Raw genomic sequence first — 14,738 nt, 5'->3', positions numbered from 1 at the left:
GAAAATAAATTCCTTTCCGATCTGATATATGATGGAAAAAAGGATCAGTGCGAGTTTGGTAAAAGGCGGATTCGAACCTCTGATCAATTTGCGTCAAATCTTAACGCCAAGAGTCTTACCCCTACACTATTGCAGCTGATGAAGATTGTGTATTCCGTAGGTGTGTCTTCCTCAACCAGACGTTTAAACAAGCCGATATATTAAATATATTTTTTGTACATTGCATCTACTCCAGTGAAATGTTTCTGTTAAAGGACCCACCGACATTTTTTTTTGCTTCTGACGCCCATAATATAAATAGTAGCCTACTATAAAGTATGAAATATATCCTACTACGGTATATACAAATATTATTGTTATTTTTTAATTAAATGCTTATTAGTTACTTTATTATTCCCCTTTCCAAGTAAGTTCAGTGCCACACAAGTAAAGAGTTATAGGGTTAACTTTAAGCTTGTTGGCTCGTTATTGGAGTAGTGGAGTAATGGAGAATGAGGGTACATAGGGCGAATCGGACAGCGGTAAGTTCATTCATTCAGTGCGCGACTCTCAGTGCGTTGAGAGTACACCGTCTGGTTGAGTGAGAGAACAGGCTTGTTTGAGATGAGCAAAATCTGCGCAGAACCGATCACCGGTGATCAGCGCGAGATGCATGCCGGTTAGAAATGTGTCCGAGGGAGGTCCGCCTTTGTGGGTTATGTGATTGTTGTCATATTTATAAAAAATATATATATACAAACATGTATGTAGGCCTAATTAAAGTAAAAATGATTGATAAACACGTCTTTCGAATGGAAATAAATAACAAAAACTTTGGGTGTCTTGTTCATAATGTTTATTTTCATATAAAGGTAACAGAACTTAAATTACATCCAGTTTATCAGCAACAAAGCGCACGAGTGTGAATCCCGCGATATCCGCCTTTGATCTCGCAGGTGTCGGATCCACTACGAGAAGAGAGAACTGTCCGGCTTGCCTGCACTTTTTTCACTCCTCCCCTCACTGCAGCCGCCTAGTCTCGGCTGAATATCAGGCGAGGCGAGGCGCATCTCAAACAAGCCTAACGTTTCAAAAGCATAAGGAGTTGTTTCTCGTTTGCTCTCGAAATGCTCTCGCGGGACTTTGCTGTCATACGCCGATCGGGCATCGAACAAGCATATTCTCCAGCGCGTACATCTAATGTAAGGCTTGTTTGAGATTGTCACACTCGTGCGCTTTGTTGCTGATAAACTGGATGTAATTTACGTTCTGTTACTTTTATATGAAAATAAATATTATGAACAAGACACCCAAAGTTTTTGTTATTTATTTCCATTCGAAAGACGTGTTTATCAATAATTTTTACTTTAATTAGGCCTACATACATGTTTTTATATATATATATTTTGTTATAAATATGACAACAATCACATAACCCACAGAGAGATCGCCTTTGTTAGAGAGTTTGGGAATATTCACACATAAAAACATGATATCAGAGTTTTAAAATCAAACATTTAAAAAAAGAACCATACATCACGGTTGTTTAAACCAATAAGCATTAAGCTGTGTCGTCAGCAAGTCGTTTCCCATCATGCTTTTGCTCCGCGCAGTCGGTGGAGAGCAGCTGCGCTCGACTGCAGAATCCGACACATCCGCCTTTCGCTCGCGAGAGTTTTTTGACATACGTCGGCATGACATCAGAGCAAGGCGGACCGCCCTCGGACACTTTTCTAACCGGAATGCATCTCGCGCTGATCACCGGTGATCGGTTCTGCGCAGATTTCGCTCATCTCAAACATGCCTGTACACTCGTTATTGCGGTGCATGGTGGGATTGAATGAGTGCACTCAAAAACGTCCACTATTGTTTCGGACACCACTAAAAATGAATGTTCACTCAAATAGTGCCCTATTTAAGGGTATAGGGGGCGATTTCGAACACAGCCAGAGACTCTCCTGTGATGCATCATATAGAGGAAGTGCCTTACAGGCTTGGTGAGCTGTCAATCATTGCGCCCATGGTTTTCGTTGGATAAAGGCACTCGGTGCCCAGCCAATGCCTTTCCAACAAAGGTTTGATTGATGGACTTAGTAACCAATCAAAAGGCATTATCTTGCGCAGTTTGCGTAAGTAGGCTTTGGTGAATACTGTTTGTGCGCTGGCTGCGCGTTCTCCATGGCGCAACTGCAGTGGAGCGCGCAGACTCTTACTGACGCTTCCCATCAGCTAAATGAGTTTTTTACACTTTGTAATCTCTGTAAATAGTTGCTTTAGTTTTTCAGTAACTGTTTATCCATTATAATTAGTAGTATATTGCAGTTTATTGCAGATTTATTTGAATGAAAAACTACTCTTTACAATAGCAAATGTTCTGAAATAAATGGCCTTTTTGAAATGACGCCTAGACTTTTCTTGACATAAAAGCTCACAGAATCATGACATGAGCATGACATGATTAGACATTCAGTTTTATATTTAAGTTATTTTCAGGCTCTTAACATTAAATTATAATATTTTTTTCCCTAAGTGAAAACAAAAAACAAAAAACGTGAGTCACTTACATGTATATTTACATGTATATTACTCTGTTCCCATATTACTTTGAGTTATTATGACTCTTGGGTAGCAATATTTCAAGTGTCTAGTTTAAAATAAGACCAGGTTTATGAATATAGACCATAGGGTTTAAGAGCTGCAGACATTTTCATTTGGGTATATTGTTTTCAAAGAATTCTCAAAAATGGGGCGCTTGTTAAGAGGTTAAAAAAAAATCGAATTATTAACATAGGCTAGGCCGAATAGACATATTAACAACAATAATATTAAATACAATTTATTTATATAACTTTGTTGTTTTTTCGATATCTTTTGAGTTTAATAGGAATAATGGAACAGTTTTTGTCATTGTTTGCAACCCATTTTTTGTAGAATAAATTATTCAAAGTTTCAGCAAGTTGCGTTTGGACGAGTGTGTTTATATCCACAGACTTTTACCTGAAAAAAAATGTCTAAAGAAATAAGAATCGAAGTTTAGCACAACTCATCAGAACTAAGCAATGTTAGGGCAGGTTGAGCTCGACTTGTTCTTTCTGCAGCTTTCTCTTCTTTTCTCAACGGTACGGAATGGCGCCATTTCTTCAGCCAAATAGCGAGTCATGAATAATGTCGTCTGGTGCTAGTGCCATCATCTATTGCCTAAACCGCATAAGAGAAGATCGCCACTTGCAATTAAAATCTAACTCCAATTCTTTACATTATGCTTTTGTCTTTTATGCCTGTGTTTGTATGTATTTAATTTAACATTATGTGTAAACATCACACGTGGCCTAGGGATGCTCATTCGGTTAATTTTCCCGACCGACAACCGCTGCTCATTATCCGATTATTAACCGTTAACTGATAAGAATTGGCATTAAATAAATATACAATTAATGAATGTCTGTGACCCGTTAAAAAGACGGGTGTATTTACTGTGCAAACAGCAGCATAGGCTACAGAACAGACTGAACAACAGAACCTGGATTCACATGTCCACGCACCTGCAGCGTTTCTGACAACAGAAATATTAATAAAAAGCATAAAATAAATAGGCATACACTAAATATTTTTTAGACATATCTAAATTTTGACAAAACGAAAATACACTAAATCCGTTTGAAGCTTTGAAGAACCGGAATTGTTTTTTTCCGTCAAATAAAAATAGCAGGCCTACCTCAATCCTCACCTTGTATGGTTTTTATTTTTTAAAAGTAACATGTCTAAGTGATGTGGGTTAGTCTGGAGCACAGCCTGTTGACAGTTAGACCCGCGGCAGAAAACAGCCTCTCAAGCCTTGCTTACTTTCGTCTGGCTCCGCAGCGCAGGCACCTTCTCTGAGAAAAATCTTACTTTCGGTTAACGTTAAACTGTCAATATGAGCATCCCTAATCACAAATACTGAAACCTAGCAGTTAATTCATAATAGGCTAATCAGACACACACACACAATAAATCCCCAATGTGTTTAATGGACTGTCCCTCCCTTGCTCAGAAAGGTTTTTTTTTCTCCAGAAGCCCTTGAACATATAAAGAGCTCACAGAATACAGTAAATTATAAGCAATGATTATTGTGTTTATAGTTCATATCAAACACTATATATGCACTCCTGTAACTTTCACCACAGAAAAAAAAATAAAAAAAATTGGGTGATGACCTCACACCGTGGTAGGCATCTCATTACCGCAATATTGTGGTGATGCGGTTATCATCACACCCCTAACCGACAGCCAATGAGAGAGCAAGATAAGGGGAAGCTGGAGGTTCAGGGAGGAGTTATAGACCATAATATCAGTATTTAATAGATATATTTACAATTATATTAAACAGAAACAAAGCACAAACATTTGCTTTACCAGCCGCAACAGTAGCACATTGCAAAATGATTTATGTACCTCCAACTCAATCATTGCTCCCTGTGTCTCCCCAACCATTTCCTCCTCCATAATCTTTTTTATTTTTCTCCTTTTTGCTGCAAATCAGCGCACAGACAATTTGGATCACAAGTTTCTGCACTGCAGTCTATATTTTTAATAACAATTACAGTCTCACGTGAGAACTCCAGTCTGACGCACGTGTGATCTTGCGCTGTTTCCTTCTCACTTCTTGTGTGTGTTTTGTTGTGAAACGTAATTTGCGGACGGGACAGAGCTGTCGGCGATTCTTCCTCTTGTACAGTCATGCAGTGTGAAACTCCCTGTGGCCGATCCATCGGTCAGTGTGAACACAGCAGTGACTGAATGCTGGCCCAGATAGTCATACATTGTGAAAAGAGCAGTGATCCGACGAGTTTGAAAACCGTGCAGCCTGAACTAGGCATAAGAGTATCAAAATCTCCACGGACGCATCAAAGGATGGTCTCTAGGCGCAGTCTTACTAAAGCAGATGCTGACGGCTGGAAACCGATAGCCTATGCCTCTAGGACGATGACGCAAACTCAATGCAGATATGCTCAGATCGAAAAAGAATGCCTTGGGCTCGTCTTCGGATTTGAGAAATTTCATGACTATGTCTATGGCTTACCATCGTTCACAGCAGAACCGGATCATAAGACTTTAACCTTATCAGAAAAAATCTGAAAGAGATGTCTCCACGCATTCAGCATCTAATGATGAGACTGCAATGGTATGACTTTGAATTAGTCTATACTCCAGGAAAATACATAGTCCTAGCAGATGCATTATCTCGAGCACCACTAACATGCAAATCCACAGATGTGATTTCCACGGAAGATGATGTGAAAGTGTTTAGTGCCCACATGGCTTTTCTAAGAGGGTCCGGTTTAAGAACATCCACATCCAGAGCAGAATTAAAGAAACAAAATTCAGCCACAAATTCACTTTCATTCTGTGAGAACTTGAAAAGTGTCCATGATTTGAAGAGTGATCTGTAAAAGAGACTCAGTCCAGACAAATCCAGTTTGTTAAAGGATTAGTTCACTTTTAAATAAACTTTTGCTGATAATTTCCTCACCCCATGTCATCCAAGATGTCCATGTCTTTCTATCTGCAGTCGAAAAGAAATTAAGGTTTTGGATGAAAACATTCCAGGGGTTTTCTCCATATAATGTACTTCAATGGGCCCCAAACGGTTCAAGGTCCAAATGACAGTTTCAGTGCAGCTTCAAAGGGCTTTAAACGACACCAGACGATGAATAAGGGTCTTATCTAGCGAAACCATCAGTTTCTGAGAGAAACCCAGCAGTATTTATGCTATTATTTTACCTCTTAACAGGAGAAACGTGATCATCTCTGAGCTCCGCCATAACTTCCGGGGAGTGAGGTCAAAATAGATCAAAGGTGCAAAGGTGAACTTTTATAAAACAAGTTTGAAGAGGCGACCTCATTAAACACAATACAACAATCTTCAATAGTGTCAGAGTTCATAACACAACACCTGTAAGTGGACACACATGATTTCTCCACAGGGTATGAAAGGGAAACGTTGAAAGAATAAGCAGAGTTAACAAGGTAATGAGACAGCGGAATATAATCAAGCATAATGAGTCCAGGCAGTGGGTTATGGGTAATGTAGTCCATGATAAGATAGCACAAGAGTCGGGAGGAGAGCCCCCTAGTGGAGATCATGAGCACTCCAGCTGGAGGAGGAGACAGTCTTATAGTATGACACACTAGCAGGACATCAAAGGACAATCAGTTTAGTTTTTTTCCACACTAATTCAGGTGTTCAATCCCTTCATGGCCACAGGTGTATAACTCAAGCTCTAGGCCTGCAGACGCTTCTACACACATTAGTGAGAGAATGGGCCGCTCTCAGGAGTGTGTGTGTGTGTGTGTTCGCTTCTACACACATCAGTGAGAGAATGGGCCGCTCTCAGAAGTGTGTGTGTGTGTGTGTGTTCGCTTCTACACACATTAGTGAGAGAATGGGCCGCTCTCAGGAGTGTGTGTGTGTGTGTGTGTGTTCGCTTCTACACACATCAGTGAGAGAATGGGCCGCTCTCAGAAGTGTGTGTGTGTGTGTGTGTTCGCTTCTACACACATCAGTGAGAGAATGGGCCGCTCTCAGGAGCTCAGAGAACTCAAGTGTGGGGCCGTGATCGGTGGACACCTGTGCAATAAGTCCATTCGGGACATTTCCTCACTACTAAATATTCCACGCTCAACTGTTAGTGGTGTTATAACAAAGTGGAAACAATTGGGAACAACAGCAACTCAGCCACGAAGTGAAGTCACAGAGCGGGGTCAGCGCATGCTGAGGGTCACAGAAATCGCCAACTTTCTGCAGAGTCAAGAGCTCCAGACCTCCAAACTTCTGTGTCCTTCAGATGAGCTCAAGAACAGTGTGTAGAGCTTCATGGAATGGGTTTCCATGGCCGAGCAGCTCATCCAGGCCTTACATCACCAAGTGCAATGGAAAGCCTGGGATGCAGTGGGGTAAAGCGAGCCGCCACTGGACTCTAGAGCAGTGGAGACGTGTTCTCTGAGTGACCAATCACGCTTCTCTGTCTGACAATCCCATGGGCGAGTCTGGGTTTGGCGGTTGCCAGGAGGACGGTACTTGCCTGACTGCATTGTGCCAAGTGTAAAGTTTGGTGGAGGGGGGATTATGGGGTGGGGTTGATTTTCAGGGGTTGGGCTTGGCCCCTTAGTTCCAGTGAAAGAAAGCATTTTAATGCTTCACCTAGACATTTTGGACAATTTCATGCTCCCAACTTTGTTGGACCAGTTTGGGGACGACCCCTTCCTGTCCCAGCATGACTGACCAGTGCACAAAGCGTCTCCATAAAGACATGGATGAGGAGTTTGGTGTGGAGGAACTGGACTGGCCTGCACAGAGTCCTGACCTCAACCTGATTGAACACCTTTGGGATGAATTAGAGCGGAGACTGAGAGCCAGGCCTTCTCGTCCAACATCAGTGCCTGACCTCACAAATGCGCTTCTAGAAGAATCCCCATAAACACACTCCTAAACCTTGAGGAAAGCCAGAAGAGCTGAAGCTATTAGAGCTGCAAAGGGTGGGCCGACTCCATATTAAACCCTACGGATTAAGAATGGGATGGCATTAAAGTTCATGTGCATGTAAAGGCAGGCGTCCCAAAACTTTTAGCAATATAGTGAACTTTCACTTCCTGTATTTGCATTTGTACAAACACAAATTTACAACTGGATGGATATAATAATTAAAAATTGGCCATTGTAAAAACACATTTGTTTGGTAAAAACATGATTTCTTGATGTTCATCATATGTTCAATATATGTCCTGCCATTTTCAGGCACAAATGCTTCTGAGATTTACACATTCAGCATAAAAATATTAATATAACAATAAAAAACATCCACACACACAATGTTTAAACCTCTTATAGCTTAATTTAGCTTTACACAGATTTTCATCTTAACCTGTAGGAGGAATTTAATACAGCGCTGACGTCCTTACAAAACAAGCTCAAACATGGAGAAGAAATGAAAGGAAAGTGTGATAAAACAATCCAACACATCGAGGTGAGGATGTGTAAAGAGTTAAACACTCAACATTCACACACACAGTTTATTATTGACATTAGTGGAGTGTGTGTTCACACAGAGCTGACTGAAGTGAATGTGATGTGATTTCAGTCTCAAGCTGAGCACACAGAGCGTCAGATTAAAGAAGAGTTTGAGAAGCTTCATCAGTTTCTCAGAGACGAAGAAGAAGCTACAATCACTGCACTGAGGGAGGAAGAGGAGCAGAAGAAGCAGATGATGAAGGAGAAGCTGGAGGAGATGAACACACACATCTCAGCTCTTTCACACACAATCAGAGACATGGAGGAGATGATGAAAGCCAATGACGTCTCGTTTCTAAAGGTGACCAATCAATCTGGCTTCATTCTTTGAGCAGAAAACAACTTGAGACTCACTGACAATGAGAGTGTTTGATAAGATATTAACATGTTTTCAAACTCTATATTTTCCAGAACTTTAGCGTCTCAATGGAAAGGTGAGTGAGCTGCTCGTATCTCTTCTCTCAGTGGATCTGAACTCAAATTCACTGCAGTTCTGACTCCTGAATGTTCCTCCAGAGTCCAGATCTCACAGCCGGATCCACGGATGAGTTCTGGAGCTTTGATTGATGTGTCCCGTTACCTGGGTAACCTGCCGTTCAGAGTCTGGAAGAAGATGCTGGAAACTGTCCAACACAGTGAGTCTCAGCAGATCTGACACCAGCGCAAAACATCCTTCAGATAGAAACACACACAACATTAACATCTGAGAGAAATATATTTAATAATCTCTTGAATTTGTGAGTGAATCTGAACTGTATTTCAGAAGATCATCAGATCATACAGTGAACTCATAATGACTACAGAAGTCTGTTCCTCATGGTCTCTGCTTATGTATTAGGATACAATAGTGTTTATTAAGTTGGCCTGGAAGAGCCAATTAATTAAATTTAATCGGCCAATCCGATTAAACGTAATATTATTATTATTATTTTTCTTACTCTAAATTTCTGACTCTAATGGTGCGTTCACACCGGACGCGAATGACGTGATTGCTCTAGTAGTGACAACAATGAGGAGAAAATCTGTATATTAAAAGATTAGTTCACTTTTAAATAAACTTTTGCTGATAATTTCCTCACCCCCATGTCATCCAAGATGTCCATGTCTTTCTTTCTGCAGTCGAAAAGAAATTAAGCTTTTGGATGAAAACAGTCCAGGGGTTTCCTCCATATAATGGACTTCAATGGGCTCCAAACGGTCCAAGGTCCAAATGACAGTTTCAGTGCAGCTTTAAACGACACCAGATGATGAATAAGGGTCTTATCTAGCCAAGCGATCAGTTTCTGCGAGAAACCCAGCAGTATTTATGCTATTATTTTACCTCTTAACAGACGAACGTGATCATCTCTGAGCTCCGCCATAACTTCCGCAAAGTGAGGTCAAATACGATCGTGGTCATAGATATATCGATAGTAGATGCCTCATTCTACTGGACCGTGCAGGCGCTAATGAGGCATCTACGTATATACATCTATGACCACACTCGTATTTGGACCGTTTGGAGCCCATTGAAGTCCATTATATGGAGAAAACCCCTGGAATGTTTTCATCCAAAACCTTAATTTTAGGGATGCACCGAATATTCGGCCACCGAAAATTTTCGGCCGAAAATGGCCCTAAAGTGCATTTTCGGTTTTCGGCCGAAAGACTTTTATCACCGAAACAACACGGCCGAAATGTTGTGATGACGCAAACAGAAACCGCGACCTGCATGTGTTTGCCTGAAGCAGCATGTCTGCGGTGTGGACGTATTTCAGTATATCTGAGAAACACCCACGTCTGCTCCATGCACAAGCGCTGACAGCGAGAGCTCATGTTCTCGACGAGAAGAGGACCAGACTTCACTGTGAAACCGAACGCAATCTTTAACAGTGGGCATGTTTTAAGCGCGGAACACACTTCAATCTGGCGGCAGCGCGCGCGCGTGAACGCGATCATCTGTGAGCGCGATCGATCATCTCTTCCTTAAGAATAAACATGAATGAACATCTAAGGTGTTTTGAGGATACATTACAACTTACTGTCACGTGTATATATGTGGTGTAATCGCTCAGTCAGTGTTTCAACCGCGGAAAGACCTCAATATAACTGCTGTAAACTAAACAGTCATGTAGCATCATTTACCTCAGGCACCTCACTGTCCACAGCTGTTAGTTCACTAGAGAAATCAACTCTTTCACTAAATATATGACCTATATTAGCCGTTATATTCATTATATTCTACTTAACCTGTTAATGATATATTGATTATTTCATGTATGTTTAAATAAAATGACAGACACTGTGTATAAATGATTATATTTCAACAACGAATTGGATAAAAAACTATTTTATAATTAGATTTAGAAGTTATTGCAAAAACTGCCTTATGTGAAGTTTACATGTTTGTGTACTATGTTATTTGAGTGTTGATTATTAGACCTAAAAATACATAGCAACTGAATTTAGGCTAATAGTTTGGGCTCTGTTGTTAACCTTTAATATTAATGTGCAAGTAAGGGCTCCCTATATAGTTTAGAGCAATATATTCAATAAACTTTTAGTTGTAATTTAATTAATTTAAGGACAGATACTTTTTTTTTCAGTAAACCAATAAAAATAAATAAAAAGCCATTTTGTTAAACTGCTGTACCGAACCGTCAGTTTTGTGTACCGTTACACCCCTATTATACAGTTAACATATGGGCTATGGCAGTCTTTGCTTTGATAAACTATTATGTTAAAGGCCTACAGAGAAAGTAGTTATCTTTAAGCAGTTGCACTTGTTCTGAATGCACTTTCTTGCAGTAGTCCTACAGAGAAAAAATTTAAATGCACTAGACCTAAATGCACTTTGTTTTTATGAGAGAACATTTAATTTTATAACCTTTCTGTAGGCCTGTACATTATTATTTAATGTACAAATGAGTGGGGTCAAGTTAAACATTTTAGTTTGAATTTTATTTTATACTGTGCATTGTTGCAATGTGCTAAATAAATATTGGCATAATTTGTCATTGATTTATTCTTTGAAACTTTAATATTAATTTATGCAATTGCAATGCCTTGATTTTAGTAAAGTTAGTACACAGTCATAGCCATAAATGCAATGGTACTAATAATTGGCATAATTTCTTTCGGTGTTTCGGTTTTCGGCTTTCGGCCTTGGTTTCCACTTTTTCGGTTTTCGGTTTCGGCCAGGAATTTTCATTTCGGTGCATCCCTACTTAATTTCTTTTCGACTGCAGAAAGAAAGACATGGACATCTTGGATGACATGGGGGTGAGGAAATTATCAGCAAAAGTTTATTTAAAAGTGAACTAATCCTTTAATATCTGGTTCAGACAATATAATTATCACTGTGATAACATGAAATTACATGAAACACAACCCAGTCTCTTTTCGTTAAATGCAATGTATGATCAATAATACAAAAGTAGAAGTAAAAGGTATAATAAGCAGTGTTGGGGAAGCTACTCTGAAACAGTAGTTTGACAAGCTACAAGCTACTTAAACATGAAAGTAGTTCAACTACAGCCAAGCTACCCTTCTGAAAAAGTAGTTCGATACACTACAAGTTACTACCAAAATGTAGCTAGCTACATCGAAACTACTTGTATTTTTTTTATTTTTTTGTACAATTAAATGCATATTTACAAATAACTGAATAATCGTTAATGAAGAATGTTTTAAGTTAAATGTTTGGGGTTTAAAACAACACAATGCAATACAATTATGATAAGAGTAAAGTTTTATTTTGTAAATATACAAAACTATCCAACTATCCAAATATACAAAACTCAAATGTCATGTCCCATCAATGCAAGAACAAAATATAAGCAACTTTGATACACAGGAGTAGAGAACAATGCATATATATATATAGCAGGATAATCAATTTAAAAAGGCTATTATTCACCTGTATGTGCTCTAAGTCTTCGACGCAGACAGCGTTTTAATCTTTTGTTTGTATAAATCAAGTGTGACCTTTACTAGTCGATTTGTGTGAAGTTATCAACCCACTCCTGTACGTCCTTTACATAATCATCAGACGATCTCTTCTCTGTGAACCGTAAAGCCGCAAGATGCGCAATGAAATAAAGATGGTAGTAACGCGCGATTTTAGTATGTGATCAAATAAGAAGAAAACACTGAGCTGCTTCAATGCATTGCAGGCTCGTCAAAACACAAACGTAATGTAGCTTTTGGTCGCGCTACACCGCTACTTGCTGGAAAAAGTAGTTAGCAACTGGAAAAGCTACAGTGTTTTAAAAGCAACTGAGCTACTGACAAGCTACTGAAAAATGTAGTTAAGTTAGTAGCTTAGCTACTTGTAGTTAAAGGGGTGATGAATTGAGAAATCAACTTTCCCTTGAGCTTTTGATTTATAAGAGGTCATGGCAAATATAAGAATATCCTGTAAGTTTCAGAGCTGAAAACTTTCTTGTTAGTCAAAGAAAAGCTTTTATAGACACCAGACCCTGAAAACGATCTTGTGCTTCACCTTTACGTCATCGCACGACGAAACACCGCCTCTACAGAATAATAAGCAGGTGTAATTCAGTAGCCCCGCCCACCGACTCATGGAGCTGGTCGGATTGTGCTAACCAGCAGCAATAAACATGCCGAGGATATCACGATATTGCGCTATTCCTGGTTGTGGAAGAACACAGTCGCTGCATAAGCTTCCCTCGGATCCTAATATTAGGAACATGTGGTTGAACTTTATTTTTAATGAAGTTCCAGCTCACGTGGGGATTTGCAGACATATTGAGATTGAAACACAATGCTGTGCCTTCTATATTGGATCCGAATGGTGCAGCACACTTATGTGAGTAAAACATGTTTTTTATACGTGATGGTATTGCATTGTTACAGATCGTTTGATATGTGTACGATTGTGTAGTGATTATGTGTAGAGAGACTTGTTGTAACATTATGTGTGTCTCTGCGCGAGTGTGTGTGTCTCAGCGCGAGTGTGTGTCTGTGTGTGTCTCCGCGCAAGTGTGTGTGTGTGTCTCCGCGCAAGTGTGTGTATCTGTGTGTCTCCGCGCGAGTGTGTGTGTCTCCGCGCGAGTTTGTGTGTTTGTGTCTCCACGCGAGTGTGTGTGTGTCTCCATGCGAGTGTGAGTGTGCGTCTCCGCCCGAGTGTGTGTGTTTGTGTCTCCACGCGAGTGTGTGTATCTGTGTGTGTCTCCGCGCAAGTGTGTGTCTCTCCGCGCGAGTGTGTGTGTCTCCACGCGAGTGTGTGTCTGTGTGTGTCTCCGCGCAAGTGTGTGTGTGTCTCCGCGCAAGTGTGTGTATCTGTGTGTCTCCGCGCGAGTGTGTGTGTCTCCGCGCGAGTTTGTGTGTCTCCGCGCGAGTTTGTGTGTTTGTGTCTCCACGCGAGTGTGTGTGTGTCTCCATGCGAGTGTGAGTGTGTGTCTCCGCCCGAGTGTGTGTGTGTGTGTCTCCGTGCGAGTGTGTGTCTCCGCCCGAGTGTGTGTGTGTGTGTGTGTGTGTGTATGTGTGTGTGTCTCCGTGCGAGTGTGTGTCTCCGCCTGTGTGTGTGTGTGTGTGTGTGTGTGTCTCCCCACGTGAGAGTGGGCATGTTTTTGTGAAATATCAGGACAAAAATGTGTATAATGACATAGGTATTACAAAAAGAGGGTGAAATATGAGGACGTTCCCCATGTCCTCACTTTTCAAAATGCTTATAAATCACACAGAACACGTTTTTTTTTCACAGAAAGTGAACTGCACAGTCTCCTGTGAGGGGTAGGTTTAGGGGCAGTGTGTGTGTGTGTGTGTGTGTGTGTGTGTGTGTGTGTGTGTGTGTGTGTGTGTGTGTGTGTGTGTGTGTGTGTGTGTGTGTGTGTGTGTGTGTGTGTGAGTGATGGGTAGGTTTAGGGGCAGGGGCAGTGTGTGTGTGTGTGTGTGTGTGTGTGATGGGTAGGTTTAGGGGCAGGGGCAGTGTGTGTGTGTGTGTGTGTGTGTGTGTGTGTGTGTGTGTGATGGGTAGGTTTAGGGGCAGGGGCAGTGTGTGTGTGTGTGTGTGTGTGTGTGTGTGTGTGTGTGTGTGTGTGTGTGTGTGTGTGTGTGTGTGTGTGTGTGTGTGTGTGTGTGTGTGTGTGATGGGTAGGTTTAGGGGCAGGGGCAGTGTTTGTGTGTGTGTGTGTGTGTGTGTGATGGGTAGGTTTAGGGGCAGGGGCAGTGTGTGTGTGTGTGTGTGTGTGTGTGTGTGTGTGTGTGTGTGATGGGTAGGTTTAGGGGCAGGGGCAGTGTGTGTGTGTGTGTGTGTGTGTGTGTGTGATGGGTAGGTTTAGGGGCAGGGGCAGTGTGTGTGTGTGTGTGTGTGTGTGTGAGAGATTTAGTGTTTGTTTGATATTTTGCGAGTTCTCTGAGCATTTCCCCTAGACGATTCCTGGGACAGACGGTAGCTGAAGCTCATTAAATATGCAAATATTATCCAATCCTAGCCGTGGGCGTTTACTTTCAAGTCTTCAGTTCGACACGCCCATCAAATCCTAGTGTTTCTCAGAGAGCCTCAAAACCAAGGCAGAAAATAGCCTATTACTTATTCATTATGATGTTTCTGAATGTAAAAACCACATAAACGCCATAAGTTGACCTCAGATATCAGTATAAAAAAATTAAAAAAGCCAGTTCATGACCCCTTTAACTACTCCCCTACACTGATAATAAACTATACATGAAATAAAGCAAACAATTCAGTCAAACATTCAAAGTC

Source organism: Gobio gobio (genome assembly GCF_949357685.1).
Source record: "Gobio gobio genome assembly, chromosome: 16".
NCBI classification, from domain to species: domain Eukaryota; kingdom Metazoa; phylum Chordata; class Actinopteri; order Cypriniformes; family Gobionidae; genus Gobio; species Gobio gobio.
This window is presented reverse-complemented; position numbering follows the sequence as displayed.